Below are 13,144 nucleotides of genomic sequence, written 5' to 3'. Positions count from 1 at the left end.
AGTGGAAAAGCTCAGGGACAGTGCCCACGCTCTGAGTTCAAGGTGCACGACTGACAAAAAAAAGAAAAAAAGAAAACAAAAACCATAGAAACCATACAGTGAGATTGAGTGCCCTTTACCCCGCAAAGAAGGATGGTGACAGCTCGTAAAATTAAGGCTCAGTGCCAGGGGCAGGACATTGTGTTCCATACCTCCCTCCCTCCCAGCCTCAGCCCTGCCTTGCCCCTGACAGCCTCCAGTTTGCTCTCTATTTGGAAGCTGTCAATTCAGGAAAGTAATAGAAATGGAATCTTGCGTTTATAACCTTCTGTGACTCAGCTGATCCTAGTATGGAGATCCCTCCACAGTGTGTCAACAGAATTGTTACATTCTACCAGTCATTTATTCCTTTTTCACAGCTGAGTGATACTTCTTGCTGTACATGCATGCATCTTAGTAGTAGGATAGCTAGTGATCTTCAGGTTGGGGTGATTAGAAATAAAGTGGCATCCAGGTACCAGTGGCTCACGCCTGTCATGCTAACTACTCAGAGGTTGATATCTGAAGGTCCAGGTTTTTTTTTTTTTTTTTTTTTAATTATTATCTTTAAGTGGTTGTACAAAGAAATTCTGAGGGTCCAGGTTTGAAGCCAGCCCACACAGAAAAGTCCATGTGACTCTTATTTCCAATTAATTAGCAAAAAGCCAAAAGTGTTGGGGCTGGGAAGGTGGCTCAGGTGGTAGAGTGCTTGCCTTGCATGCCTGAGGCCCTGGGTTTGATTCCTCAGCATCACATAAGCAGAAAAAGAAGTGGTGCTGTGGCTCAAGTGGTAGAGCGCTAGTCTTGAGCTGAAGAGCTGAGGGACAGTGTCCAGGCCCAGAGTTCAGGCCCCACAACCAGCAATAACAACAACAACAAAAGCCAGAAGCACAGCTGTGGCTCAAGCGATAGAACATTAGTCTTGAGCAAAAAAACAAAAAAAAAGAAAAAACAAAAGTTCAGGGACAATGTCCAGGCTCTGCAATCAAGCTCAGGACTAGAACAAAAAAGGAGGAGGAGGAGGAGGAGGAGGAGGGGGAGGAGGAGGAGGAGGAGGAGGAGGAGGAAATTTGTGTTTGCATTGAGGCTTGGCTGGCAGTAAGCTGTAAGGACCGTTTGCAGCTATCTCTGAGCCTGTCTTCCAGGGAAGGGAGCTCCTACACCGGTTCTCTGGACTTCAGAGTTTATTTAAGCCACAGGACCTTATCATATCTTCCTCCAAACAGCATGAAGTTAAACAAAGTGGCTGCAGTCTAAGGAGACAGAAGTTGATTTAAGATAGCATTCTATCAGAGGTGACTCAGCCACTGATGACCCCAGCCTTATTGTATCCAAGACCAGATCTGGGGTGCCCTGAGCCCGGAGTCGGAGAGATCTCAGTGCTGAAGGACCTGGCTGCCCTGTGGGGGGAAGGCAGCCATGCCCCCCACAAGACTAGTGTCAACTCATGTGCCCGCTCCATGCCAACACAGGCATGGGTGAAAGCAAAAGGGCTTGGGCTGAGGCGCAGCTCAGCAGTTGAGTATGTGCCCAGCACAAGAGATCCTGGGTTCAGGGGCTGGGAAGTTAGTTGGCTCAGTGGTAGAGCGCTTGCCTTGCATGCCTGAGGCCCTGGGTTCGATTCCTCAGCACCATATAAGCAAAAAGAAAAAAGCCGAAGTGTCGCTGTGGCTCAAGTGGTAGGGCACTAGCCTTGAGCTGAAGAGCTGAGGGACAGCGCTCAGGCCCAGAGTTCAGGCCCCATAACCGGACCAAAAAAAAAAAAAAAAAGAGATCCTGGGTTCACTCCCACTTCTACAGAAAAAGACAAGGGAAGAAATACCTGTAATCCCAACTACTCAGGAAGCTGAGCTCTGAGGATCGTGGCTCAAAGCTGGCGCAAACAGGAAAGCTCATGGGCTTCTTCCCCCCCACCCCCAGTCCTGGGGCTTGAACTCAGGACCTGGGCATTGTCCCTGAGCTTCTTTTGTTCAAGGCTAGCACTCTACCACTTGAGCCACAGCACCACTTCTGGATTTTTCTGTTTATCTGACACTGAGGACTCAAACCCAGGGCTTCACACGTGCTAGGCAAGCACTCTACCACTAAGCCATGTTCCCAGCCTCATGGGACTCTTATTGCCAATGAACCATCTAAGACCCGAAAGTAGAGGCATGGCTCAAGTGGTAGAGCACCAGCCTTGTAAAAAGTCTCCGAGACAGCTTCTAGCATAAGTTCAAATCCGAGTACTGGCACACACACACACAGACACACACACACAGAGTGAGTGCAAATATAACCACAGGAGTCTAAGGCTAAGATGGGATGTGGACATGTTGGGAACCAAAGCCTCATTGTTTGCTTGTTCTCAGCATGGGAAAAGCACCCTGCCGTGTGTGGTGAGAGCAAGTAATATCCCGCTGAGTTTGAGAGGTGTTTTCCTATTACATTTATGCTGTGTGCATGTGTGTTCCAGTCCCAGGATTTGAACTCAGATCGTAGACGCTGAGCTTTTTCATTCAAAACTGTTGCTCTAACAACACTTGAGCCACAGCTCCACTTCTGGCCTTTTGGTAATCAATTGGAGATACAAGTCTCACAGATTCTCCTTTCCTGGGACTGACTTCAAACTGTGACCCTCAGATCCTGAGTTGCTAGGATGACTGGGAGAACCACTGAGGCCCCGCTGTAGAGAATTCATTTTAACTGCTCTGTGTTATTCCGTTGGATGGCTATACCCCACAACAAGACAGTTTACACCTGCTTTCCTCTCCGTGTACATCTGATTGGCTTCCAGCTGTTCAGCAAGTACAAAGATGATGGGACATAAGTCACCTGTGGAATGATCTCCTAAAATCCTACACAGCTCTCCAACATTCTGAAAAAAAATATTTTTTTTTTGTTATTTTTGATAGAATCTATGTCGTCTAGACTGGTCTGAACCTTGGAATTCTCTTACCTCAGCCTCCAGAGTGCTGCGATTATAAGGATGTGTCACCATACCTAGGTCAGAGAGGTTTTTGTTGCTGATGATTTGTCATTCTGTGGGTGTCAAGTAGAATCTTACTATTTTATTTTGCATTTTTCTGGTTACTACTGACCAGTAATCAGAGATCCATGAAGTTTTCCCAGCCTGTCTCTCTTTCTTTCCTTCTCTTTCTTTCTTTTTTTTTCGTTGTTGGTTGTGGGGATTGAACTTTTGGCCTGAGCTCTATCCCTCAGCTCTTCAGCTCAAGGCTAGCACTCTACCACTTGAGCTACAGAGCCACTTCCGGTTTTCTGGTGGTTTATTGGAGATAAGAGTTTCAGGGACTTTTCTTGCCCGGGCTGGCTTTGAACCGAGATCCTCAGATCTCAGCCTCCTGAGTAGCTAGGATTACAGGCGTGAGCCACTGGCGCCCGGCTCCTTCTCTTTCTTTTTCTTTCTTTCCTTCCTTTCTTCTCTCTCTCTTTTTTTGATGGTATTGGGGTTTGAACTTTAGTTCTTTCTCTTGCGAAGCAGGTGCTCAACCCTTTGAACCACTCTGCCAGTTCTTTCTGTGTTAGTTACTTTTGAGACAAGGCCTCACTTTAGGCCTGGACCACACTGGACTTTGATCCTCCGAATTGTTCTTCCCTTTGCACCTGGGGTGACAGGTTTGTACCACTGTGCCTAGCCATTGCTTAAGATGGAGTCTCAAGAACTTTTATGTCTGGGCTGGCCTCAGAGCTGGTCTCTGCCTCCCTAGTAGCTAGGATTAGAGGCTGGAATGGCCCCACCCAGCTGTGTGTCTAGTTCCCTACTGACTTATCTTTTGTGAGTAATTTATAGAATTATAGTCTGAGTGTTAATCACATATTGTTTATAAGGTTTACAATTATTTTCTCCCAAACTGTGGCTTAGATTTAACCATTTTTAGGGTGTCTTCTACCTTGAGGCACAAAATATACTCAGTAAGATTCTTGGGACAAATCTCGTTCATGAACCATCACTCAAATCCTTCCTTCCTTTCTTCCTTTTTTTCCTCTCTCCCTCCCTCCCTCCTCTCTTTCTTTTCACAAGGCCTGGTCATTGTCCCTGAGTTGGGTACACACAGCCCCCCCCCCCCCCCAAAGCTCAGTGCTCTACCACTTGAGCCACAGCTCCATTTCTGCTTTTGTGTTTTTGTTTTTGCTAGTTAATTGGAATTAAGAGTCTCTCTCTTGGAGTTTTCTGCCAGTGCTGGCTTTGAACCATGTTCCTCAGATTTCAGCTTCCTGAATAGCTAGGATTACAAGCATAAACCACAGGTACCCAGCTTGGTAGTACATTTCAGCAGTTTCAGATACAGAGGACGAGAAGGAGACATAGACACTAGTTACCCCAGCCAAGTGAACGACTGAACCTGGGCATTCTTTGACATTTATTTAGTTATTTAATTTAGTTTTGTGGTGCTCAGGCCTGAACTTAGGGCCTTGCACTTGCTAGGGAAGTGCTCATCCACTGAGGTAAATCCTCAGCCCTTTTATTTTTTTGAGGGTTTAGTTTAAAATGACAACAACTGTTTCTTTTTTTTTTTTTTTTTTGGGTCCGGTCGTGGGGCCTGAACTCTGGACCTGGGCGCTGTCACTCAGCTCTTCAGCTCAAGGCTAGCGCTCTACCACTTGAGCCACAGAGCCACTTCCGGCTTTATCCTTTTTTGCTTATGTGGTGCTGAGGAATCGAACCCAGGGTCTCTGGCATGCAAGGCAAGCTCTCTACCACTGAGCCACCTTCCCAGCCCCTACAACAACTGTTTCTATACCACAGATGTTTGCATATACCTGTTTATTGGGGATGCCAAGATGCCTGTGTTCTTGGCAGGGTTGGGGGTAGGAGGCAGCAGATCTCGGAAACAGGAATCACCTGAGGGAGTGTGGGGGGGGTTCCTCTCAGAGCATCCAGCAACCCTGGGCTCCCTAAGCGCCCCCTCTTGGCTCTGGTCCAGGCTCTTTCCCACATGGGCCAGGCGAGCAGCAGAACCGGTTGGGGTGGCTGTGGGGTGGCCCCACACCTGTTTCCGGTCAGCAGGTGGGTTTGTCCGGTCAGCGGGTGGGTTTGTCTTGGGGTGTTGAGTATTTCTAGTCCACCTATTCCCAGCCCTCAGCTCCCTGGGGAAGTGGGACTCCCACGTAGACTGGCCTGGGTGGGGCGGCTCTTAGCAAATTCCCAGGCCCTTCATTGTCACGGGGAGGGCGAGGCCCGTCCCCCTCCCCCACAGAAACTTCTCTGTCCTCGGGCCAGGTTTCAGCCATAAACTAACCGCCTAGGCCGTTTCTTCCTGTTCTCAGCCTGGCCCCAGGGAACCCAGACCAGGAGCCTGGGGCTTCACCCCAGAACTGCCCCAAGGGCCTTGTTTCAGGCCTTTCCTGATCTCACACTCCAGAGCCCCTCTGTCTTCCCTGAACCCCTTCCCTCCTCCTGGAGCCCCAGCCTAGACCCCATCTACTAATCACTTCATTTTCCTTTATTATTATTATTATTAATGTGTGTGTGCCAATTCTGGGGCTTGAACTGAGCACTGTCCCTGAGCCTTTTTTGCTCAAGGCTGGTGCTCTACCACTTAAGCCACAGCTCTACTTCTGGCCTTTTGATGGTTCATTAGAGATGTCTCTCTGATTTTCTTGCACTGGCTGGCTTCGAATGTGATCCTCAGAACCCAGTTGCCCAAGTAGCTGGGATTACAGGCATGAGCACCAGCACCTGGCTTCCCTTGTAATGTCTGAGTCTCCCTCTCCTATCTAGCACCCATGTCTGTCCCCCGAACTCCCTCCTTCCCTGAGCCCCCCCTTAAATCCTCTTCTCTGTACTGAGTTCTCTTTCTCCCCAGGAAAGGGGGGGGGGAAGGAAGGATTTGGGGAGGGCCCAGGGCCCCTCTACCCCTCTTGCCCCTCCTCACCCCAGATAAACACCAGACTGGAGGCCTCCTCTGATCTCGCAGGTTCTAAGTCTGCAGGTCTGCAGCACCCCACTAAATTGTGGTGTGGTGTGCATCCTGCTTGCCTCCCTCCACAAGGGGGCGCTCTGCTCACCAGTGGACTTGGGCACCCACTTCCATGCAGGTTTTCCCACTCTGGCCCTGCCCCTAGTGGCCTCCCCAGCCTCCCGGGTGCCCAAGCTGGCACCTGCCCAGCCCAGGATCCACATCTGTTGGTCCAGCCTGCCTACTGGGCAGACTTGCTCCCAGCACTGGATGAATTTTCCTATCCATTTCTAAACTATGGTTCACTATGGAAGCAGCCAGTTTAGGGGTCATCTTGGCACCCCAGTACAACTCTGCCTCCACACAAAATTCCTTCCTTTAGAAATCCTATTAGCCTCACACTGGTGGCCTGCAATCTTAACTACTCAGGAGTCTGAGATGTGAGAATCATGGTCCAAAGCCAGCCCAGGCAGGAACCTCCGTAAGATGATGATGATGATGATGACTGTTGGTCATGGGTCTTGAACTCTGGGCCTGGGTGCTGTCTCTGAGCTCTTCAGCTCAAGGCTAGCACTCTATCACTGGAGCCTCAGTGCCACTTCTGGCTTTCTGGTGGTTAACTGAAGAGTCTCACGGACGTGCCTGCTTGGGCTGGCTTTGAACCTGGATCCTCAGATCTCAGCCTCCTGAGTAGCTAGGATTACAGGTGTGAACCACAAGCGCCTGGCACATCCATAAGATTCTTATCTCCTATTAACTACCAAAAAATCCAGAAGTGGAGCTGTGTGGACTATGTGGTAAAGTGTTAGCTAGCCTTGAGCAGAAAAGCTCTGGGTTAGCTCCAGGTCCTAAATTCAAGCCCCCAAAACCATACCTACAACAAAACAATGGTGACAGGCAGAGCTGCAGTTCCCACAAGGAACAGCAGAGGGCAATCCCAGCTAGCACTAGCACTGTCTCTGGCTGGCCGAGTTTTGGGGAGAGACATCTACCCCCACCCCTGCCAAGCGGCACCCTCCCCCCCCCCCCCCACTGCCCCCAGCATCTCAGGCTTGGACTCTGACTCTATGCTTGACACCGCACCTCCTCCTGGATGGGGAGTAGCCATTGGAGGGTGAAGGTGTGGCCTAGGTTGGTTTCAGTGGACATAAGCACCCAGAATTTCCCCCACCCTCTTTACCCCACAGCCTTGCCCCCCAGCACCTACCTTGCTCTGACAGGTCCAACTGGCTCCTGCTGGTCAGAATTCCCACCAAGAGCCCACACACTTGGCCTGTGGGCTTTCCAATTTCTCCCTGGGTGGAGCCAGGGAAGTTAACTTGTAAATAAACTGGAGCAGGTCTGGAGTTTGCTATGGTCACCACCTTCTGGCTTTGCTGACCAACAGATCAGGGTTCAGGTCCTATTCCGCAGCAGTTTTGAACATGACTTTATTTACATCATGACTGTGCTCCAAAGTTCCAGAGAACTAAGGTCTAGAGAGCGAGTGTGTGTGTGTGTGTGTGTGTGTGTGAGAGAGAGAGAGAGAGACAGAGAGACAGAGGGAGAGAGAGAGAGAGAGGGCAGCACCAGGCTCAGTGGTAGAACATTTGCCTAGATGCTCAAGACCCTGAAACTACAAAAAGTGTTTTGATGTTTTTTTACATGATTACTAAAGTATGTGTCTTAGCCGGGCGCTGATGGCTCACACCTGTTACCCTAGCTACTCAAAAGGCTGAGATCTGAGGATCATGGTTCAAAGCCAGCCCGGGCAGCAAAGTCCATGAGACTCTTAGCTCCAATAAACCACCAGAAAACCAGAAGTGGCACTGTGGCTCAAGTGGTAGAGTGCTAGCCTTGAGTTGAAGAGCTGAGGGACAGCACCCAGGCCCAGAGGCCCAGAGTTCAAGCCTCATGACTGACAAAAAAAAAAGTGTGTGTCTATGTGCCTGGCCCTGGGGCTTGAACTCAGGGCCTGGACACTGTCTCTGAGCTTCTTTTGCTCAAGGGTAGTACTCTTACTACTTGAGCCACAGCCCTACTTCTGGTGTTCTGATGGTTTATTGGGCATAAGAGTCTCGAGGACTTTCTGCCTGCGTTGGCTTCATGTCAGGATCCTCAGATCTCAACCTCCAAAGTAGCTAGGATTACAGGTGTGAGCCACAGATGCCTGGCTCTTGATAATTTTTGAAGCTTTTTTTTTTTTCTTCTCGGTCGTGGGGCTTGAAGGCGTGGGTGCAGTCCCTGAGCTCTCCAGCTCAAGGTGAGCGCTGTACCACTTGAGCCACAGCACCACTTCCAGTTTTCAGGTGGTTAATTGGAGATAAGAGTCTCATGGATTTTCCTGCCAGGGCTGGCTCTGAACGACAATCCTCAGATCTCAGCCTCCTGAGTAGCTTAGGATTTACAGGTGTGAGCCATGAATGCCTGGCAGCACTTTTTTTTTAAATTGAGATGTTCACAGATGTATGAAGCTGTATCACAATCATTTTTAGGATATCTGCATGGGTGTTGTCCCCAGAGGATGGGTTAGGGACTTCCTGCAACTTCCCAAACTCCAAGCAAAAGCCCAAGATCCTTGAGTCAAGAAAGGAAAGCAGGGCTGGGAATGTGACTCAGAAGGAAAATGCTTGCCTAGCATGCATAAAGCTCTGGGTTCGAGTTCTCAGTACCACATGAACAGAAAAAGCTGGAAGTGGCGCTGTGACTCAAATGGTAGAGTGTTAGCCTTGAGCTAAAAGAAGCTCAGAGACAGTGCTCAGGCCTTGAGCTCAAGCCCTAAGACTGGCCGAAACAAAAACAAAGAAAATCTGGCACAAAGAAAGGAAAGCAAGCAAGCAAAGCTAAGGTGAAGAAGCAAAGCTGTTGGTCAGTGGCAGCAGGGAGAAAGGATGAGAGGCCACCGGGCTGGCTAGAGAGACATAACACCTGAGAATCAGCCACTATTTATAGGAACAAAGCAAAGGCTTGTCCTTGGACAGAGAAAACAGGAAACAAATAGTTAACTAAAAATACATATATAATGGTAAGTGAATTAGGGAGTGGCTCATACAACTTGAAAGCTTTTAATTGATGTCCTGGGACTCCAGCCAGAGCCACACCCCCGATGAGTTGTGATTCCTCACGGGGCCCCAAACCCCTAAAGGAACACCAGCCACCCCCAAGCCTGGAGGTTCCCATGGTAACCAGGGCCCAGCCAGGGTTAAAAGAACAAGGGATGAGGGAGGGAATTCACCACAGCTAGAAACAAAGAGGCAGCAACTAGAAGAACAAGGCTGAGTCCACTGCCAAAGATGGCAAAGGAAACAAATTGATTTCTGAAGGATTGAACTCCCCACCCTATTGTCCCAGGCCCATACAGATGCCAGGCAAAATCCCAGGTATGTGTGAACTTGTTTGAAGTGCAGCAAGGGCAATCTACCTAAGCCCAGCTGTAAACATCCCATTGTGGGCCCAACTGAAAGGCCCCCACCTTCCATGACCTAGTGGCTTTTTCATTAATCTCTGCCTCCTTGCTTGGACTGCCTATGAAAACCCAGCTCCTGTCCCAACTCTCTGGCTCAACCTCCAAACCCACGGGAAGGTCTGTGCCCCTCAGTGTTCCTCAATAAACAGTCCTTGCCTGTTGATGAAATCGAGTCCAGCCTATTCCTTTTCTGTTAAGAGAGAGAGGAGAGAGGGAAAAGAGAGAGAGAAAGAGAGAGAGGGAAGGAAAGAAGGAAGGAAAGAAGGGAGGAAGGAAGGGAGGAAGGAAGGAAGGAAGGAAGGAGCAAACAAGCCAGGTTCTGGTGGCTCACATCTTGTAATCCTAGCTACTCAGGAGGCTGAGATCTGAGGATTGAAGTTGAAAGCCAGCCCAGGAAGGAAAGTCTGTAAAACTTATTTCCAATTAAGAACCAAAAACCCAGAAGTAGAGCTGTGGCCAAAGGGGTCGTGTGCCAGCTCTGAGCACAGCTAAGAGGCAATGCCCAGACCTTGAGTTCAAGCCCCAGAATCAGTACAAAAATTCTCCAACACAGGTGAGTTAGAGAGCCGGAAGGCCGGGATGGGCGGTCTCCTGCACCCCTACTGATCCCCACCCTTCGCGGCCCAGGCCCCCCCCCCTTTCTGTCTGAGTGCCAGGGCCCCCTTTAACCAAGAGATTTAATCAAGGCTACCAAAAAAAGAAAAAAAAAAGAAACTTCTACAAAGCCTTATTCCTGGCATAAAAAAAAAAAAAGCCACAGAAGTGGCTCAAGTGGTAGATCACTGACTAACCTATGAGTTAAGATAAATAAACAAAGGCAAGCAACCAGCTCCAGCACAAAGAGCGTGGAACAATTAACCCTAACCGCCAGCGTGGCTGCAGGGCCGCCGCCTCCGGGCGGGGCCAGGGCGGGGTTGAGCCGCGGCGGGGCCGGCGGGGCCGGGGCTGTGCGTGACTCCGCACCACGCAGACCAACTTAGCACCGGGCGTGCTGCGTGGCCTGGAGACGGTGTGCGGGCAGGGCCCCCCCCCCCACGCGGGGCCTCGCGGGCCAGGGGCTCGGGCCTGGAGGGAGGCAGGGGCCTGAGTCACCAGCCCGGCCCCACGGGCCGGGATCGGGCACGCCCCGTCCCGGTCCCCGCTGAGTCACCGCCCCCGGCCCGCGCCTCCTGGCTTTTCCCGGTTTCGCGCGTCGCAGGCTGTTTCGCCCCAAGTGTGTCGTCATCGGCCGCGTGCTGTCTCGGTCCAGCGCCCCGCCTCCCTCCCCGGGAACCCCGGGATCGTCAGACCCCAGCCCCCATCGCCGGGACTCCAGCACCAAGTCCGACCGCTGGCCTCCGCCTGGCCCGGGCAGACAGCGAAGGAGCACGACGCTGCGGGTCCGGGTTGACAGACAGGAACGTTAGGTTTAATAGACAGAACTGGGGTTCGGGAAGAGGGGTGTGTAGTGCGGAGCTCGGTGGTTAGGGAACCCCCCCCCACCGCCCGGGAAGGTCGTAAGGGCTGACATCACATCACGGGACGGCACACAAGTCACTACCTGCGGGTGGCCGTCCCCAGGCTTTTCCTGTCCCTGTCACAAAGATGCTATTGTCCCATTGAGCCCTGAGAAAGCTGCACTGAAACACTTCCTAGAGAAAGGAAACGGAGACAAAGCCCCACCCGCTGGAGGCAAAGCTCCGCCCACCAGAGACAAAGCCCCACCCGCTGGAGACAAAGCTCCGCCCACCAGAGACAAAGCCCCACCCGCTGGAGACAAAGCTCCGCCCACCAGAGACAAAGCCCCACCCGCTGGAGACAAAGCTCCGCCCACCAGAGACAAAGCCCCACCCGCTGGAGACAAAGCTCCGCCCACCAGAGACAAAGCCCCACCCACTGGAGACAAAGCTTCACTCACCCAAGACAAAGCTTCTCCTGAGACAAAGCCCCACCTATTGGAGACAAAACACCATTCACTGGAGGCCAGGCTCCACTAACCAGGGACAAAACTCCTCCCGTCCATCAGAGACAAAGCCCCTCCCATATAAGACAAAGCTCCACCCACCAGATCCCTGGATTGGGGCTGGGGCAGGTTGATCCTGGGTTGATCCTGGAATTGGAGTAGGCCTCTCAGTGAACCTGCCCTTGCCTGGGGCCCCACTACCACCCAGAATGAACCTGCTACCTCCCGTAACAGGTCCAGGGCGGCCCTTACTCTAGCCATACTCCCATCATTTCTGTGGCTCCCTGGTCCCCACACTTCCTTGCTAATAAGCCCAATTTACTTTCCAGCTCCAGGCTCTTCAAGACCACATTCCTCAGACTGCCACTTTTCTTCTATAAACACACACACACACACACATATATTTGGGCACCGATGGCTCATGCTTGTAATCCTAGCTTCTCAGGAAGGATCGTGGCCAGCCCAGACAAGAAAGTCCATGAGACTCTTATCTCCAATAAACCACCAGAAAACCGGAAGTGGCACTGTGGCTCAAATGGTAGAGCACTAGCCTTGACCTGAAGAGCTTAGGGACAGCGTCCAGGCCCAGAGTTCAAACTCTGACGACCCCTCCCCCCAAAATATAGTATACATATATAAATACACACATATATATATATAGTGTGTGTGTGTGTGCGTGTGTGTCTGTGTCTGTGTCTGTGTACTGAGGCTTGAACTCAAGGCCTGGGCGCTATCCTAAGCTTCTTCATTGCAGGCTGGCACTCTACCACTGAGCCACAGTTTGATTTCTGACTTTTTGGTGGTTCATTCGAGATATGAATCTCATGGACTTAACTGAACCTGGGCTGGCTTTGAACCACCATCATCAGATCTCAGCCTCTTGAGTAGCTCTGACTACAGGTGTGAGCACTGATGCTCAGTGAGAAAGATTTCTTAGACGGCCTGGGTAGACAGCTCTAAGCCCATCTTCTGGGTACAGACCTGAGCTTTAGGTGCAGGGTGCATAAACAGCCCTAGGCAGAAAGTAACCTAGCTGATCAGTATCTGAGTTCTGGAGAGGTGTCTCTGTCCTCAGGCCTCACTGAAGAGAGTGACCCGACCTCAGCAGGTGACACCCCTCTAGGGTATGCTCAGCCTTTTTACCATCAGGGCCCTCATTTCATGTTACCTGTCCTGTGAGTGTCAGCTGATCCTGTCCTTGGAGGTGGCTCTGGTCATAATGACGTTATAGGCCAATTCTATCCTTCCTGGAGCCCAAGGTGATTGCAGAGGAAAGAAACAGAGAAAAGAAGGCAGGGAGGCCAAGCTTTCGCCTGCTTTAGCTAATCCTGGGTAGAGAGGCAGGAATCAGCACATTTAAGGGATTTCTGTGTGTGTGTGTGTGTGTGTGTGTGTGTGTGTGTGTGTGTGTGTGTGTGTGTGTGTGTGTGTGTGTGTCCGTGTCCGTCCTGGGGCTTGAACTTAAGGCCTGGGCACTGTCCCAGAGCTTTTTGCGCTCAAAGCTGGTACTCTATCACTTGAGCCACTGCTCTACTTGTAGCTTTTGGGTGGTCAATAATCTTTTTTGCCCAGTTTGGCTTTGAATCTTGATCCTCAGATCTCAGCCTCCTCAGTAGCTGGGATAATAGGTGTGAGCCACTCAGGCTGTATTTTAGGTGAAAGTAATTTAAGGTATCCATGGCTCATCCTCTCCTTAACCTCCCCCCCCTCCCCTCTCTCTGAACCATCTCCCCTTTAGCCCCAGAGCATTCACCTGCCTGGACCCTGGGACCCCAACTAGGAGGCATCAGCCCGGCCTTTTCTTTCTTTTCCCTGGAGGACCCAGATGTGGCCACCTCT

This window comes from Dipodomys spectabilis, unplaced genomic scaffold (assembly GCF_019054845.1).
Source record: "Dipodomys spectabilis isolate Male_0828 unplaced genomic scaffold, ASM1905484v1 ptg000112l, whole genome shotgun sequence".
Taxonomy (NCBI): domain Eukaryota; kingdom Metazoa; phylum Chordata; class Mammalia; order Rodentia; family Heteromyidae; genus Dipodomys; species Dipodomys spectabilis.
The sequence above is the reverse complement of the archived record's forward strand: the minus strand, read 5'-3'. Positions refer to the sequence as shown.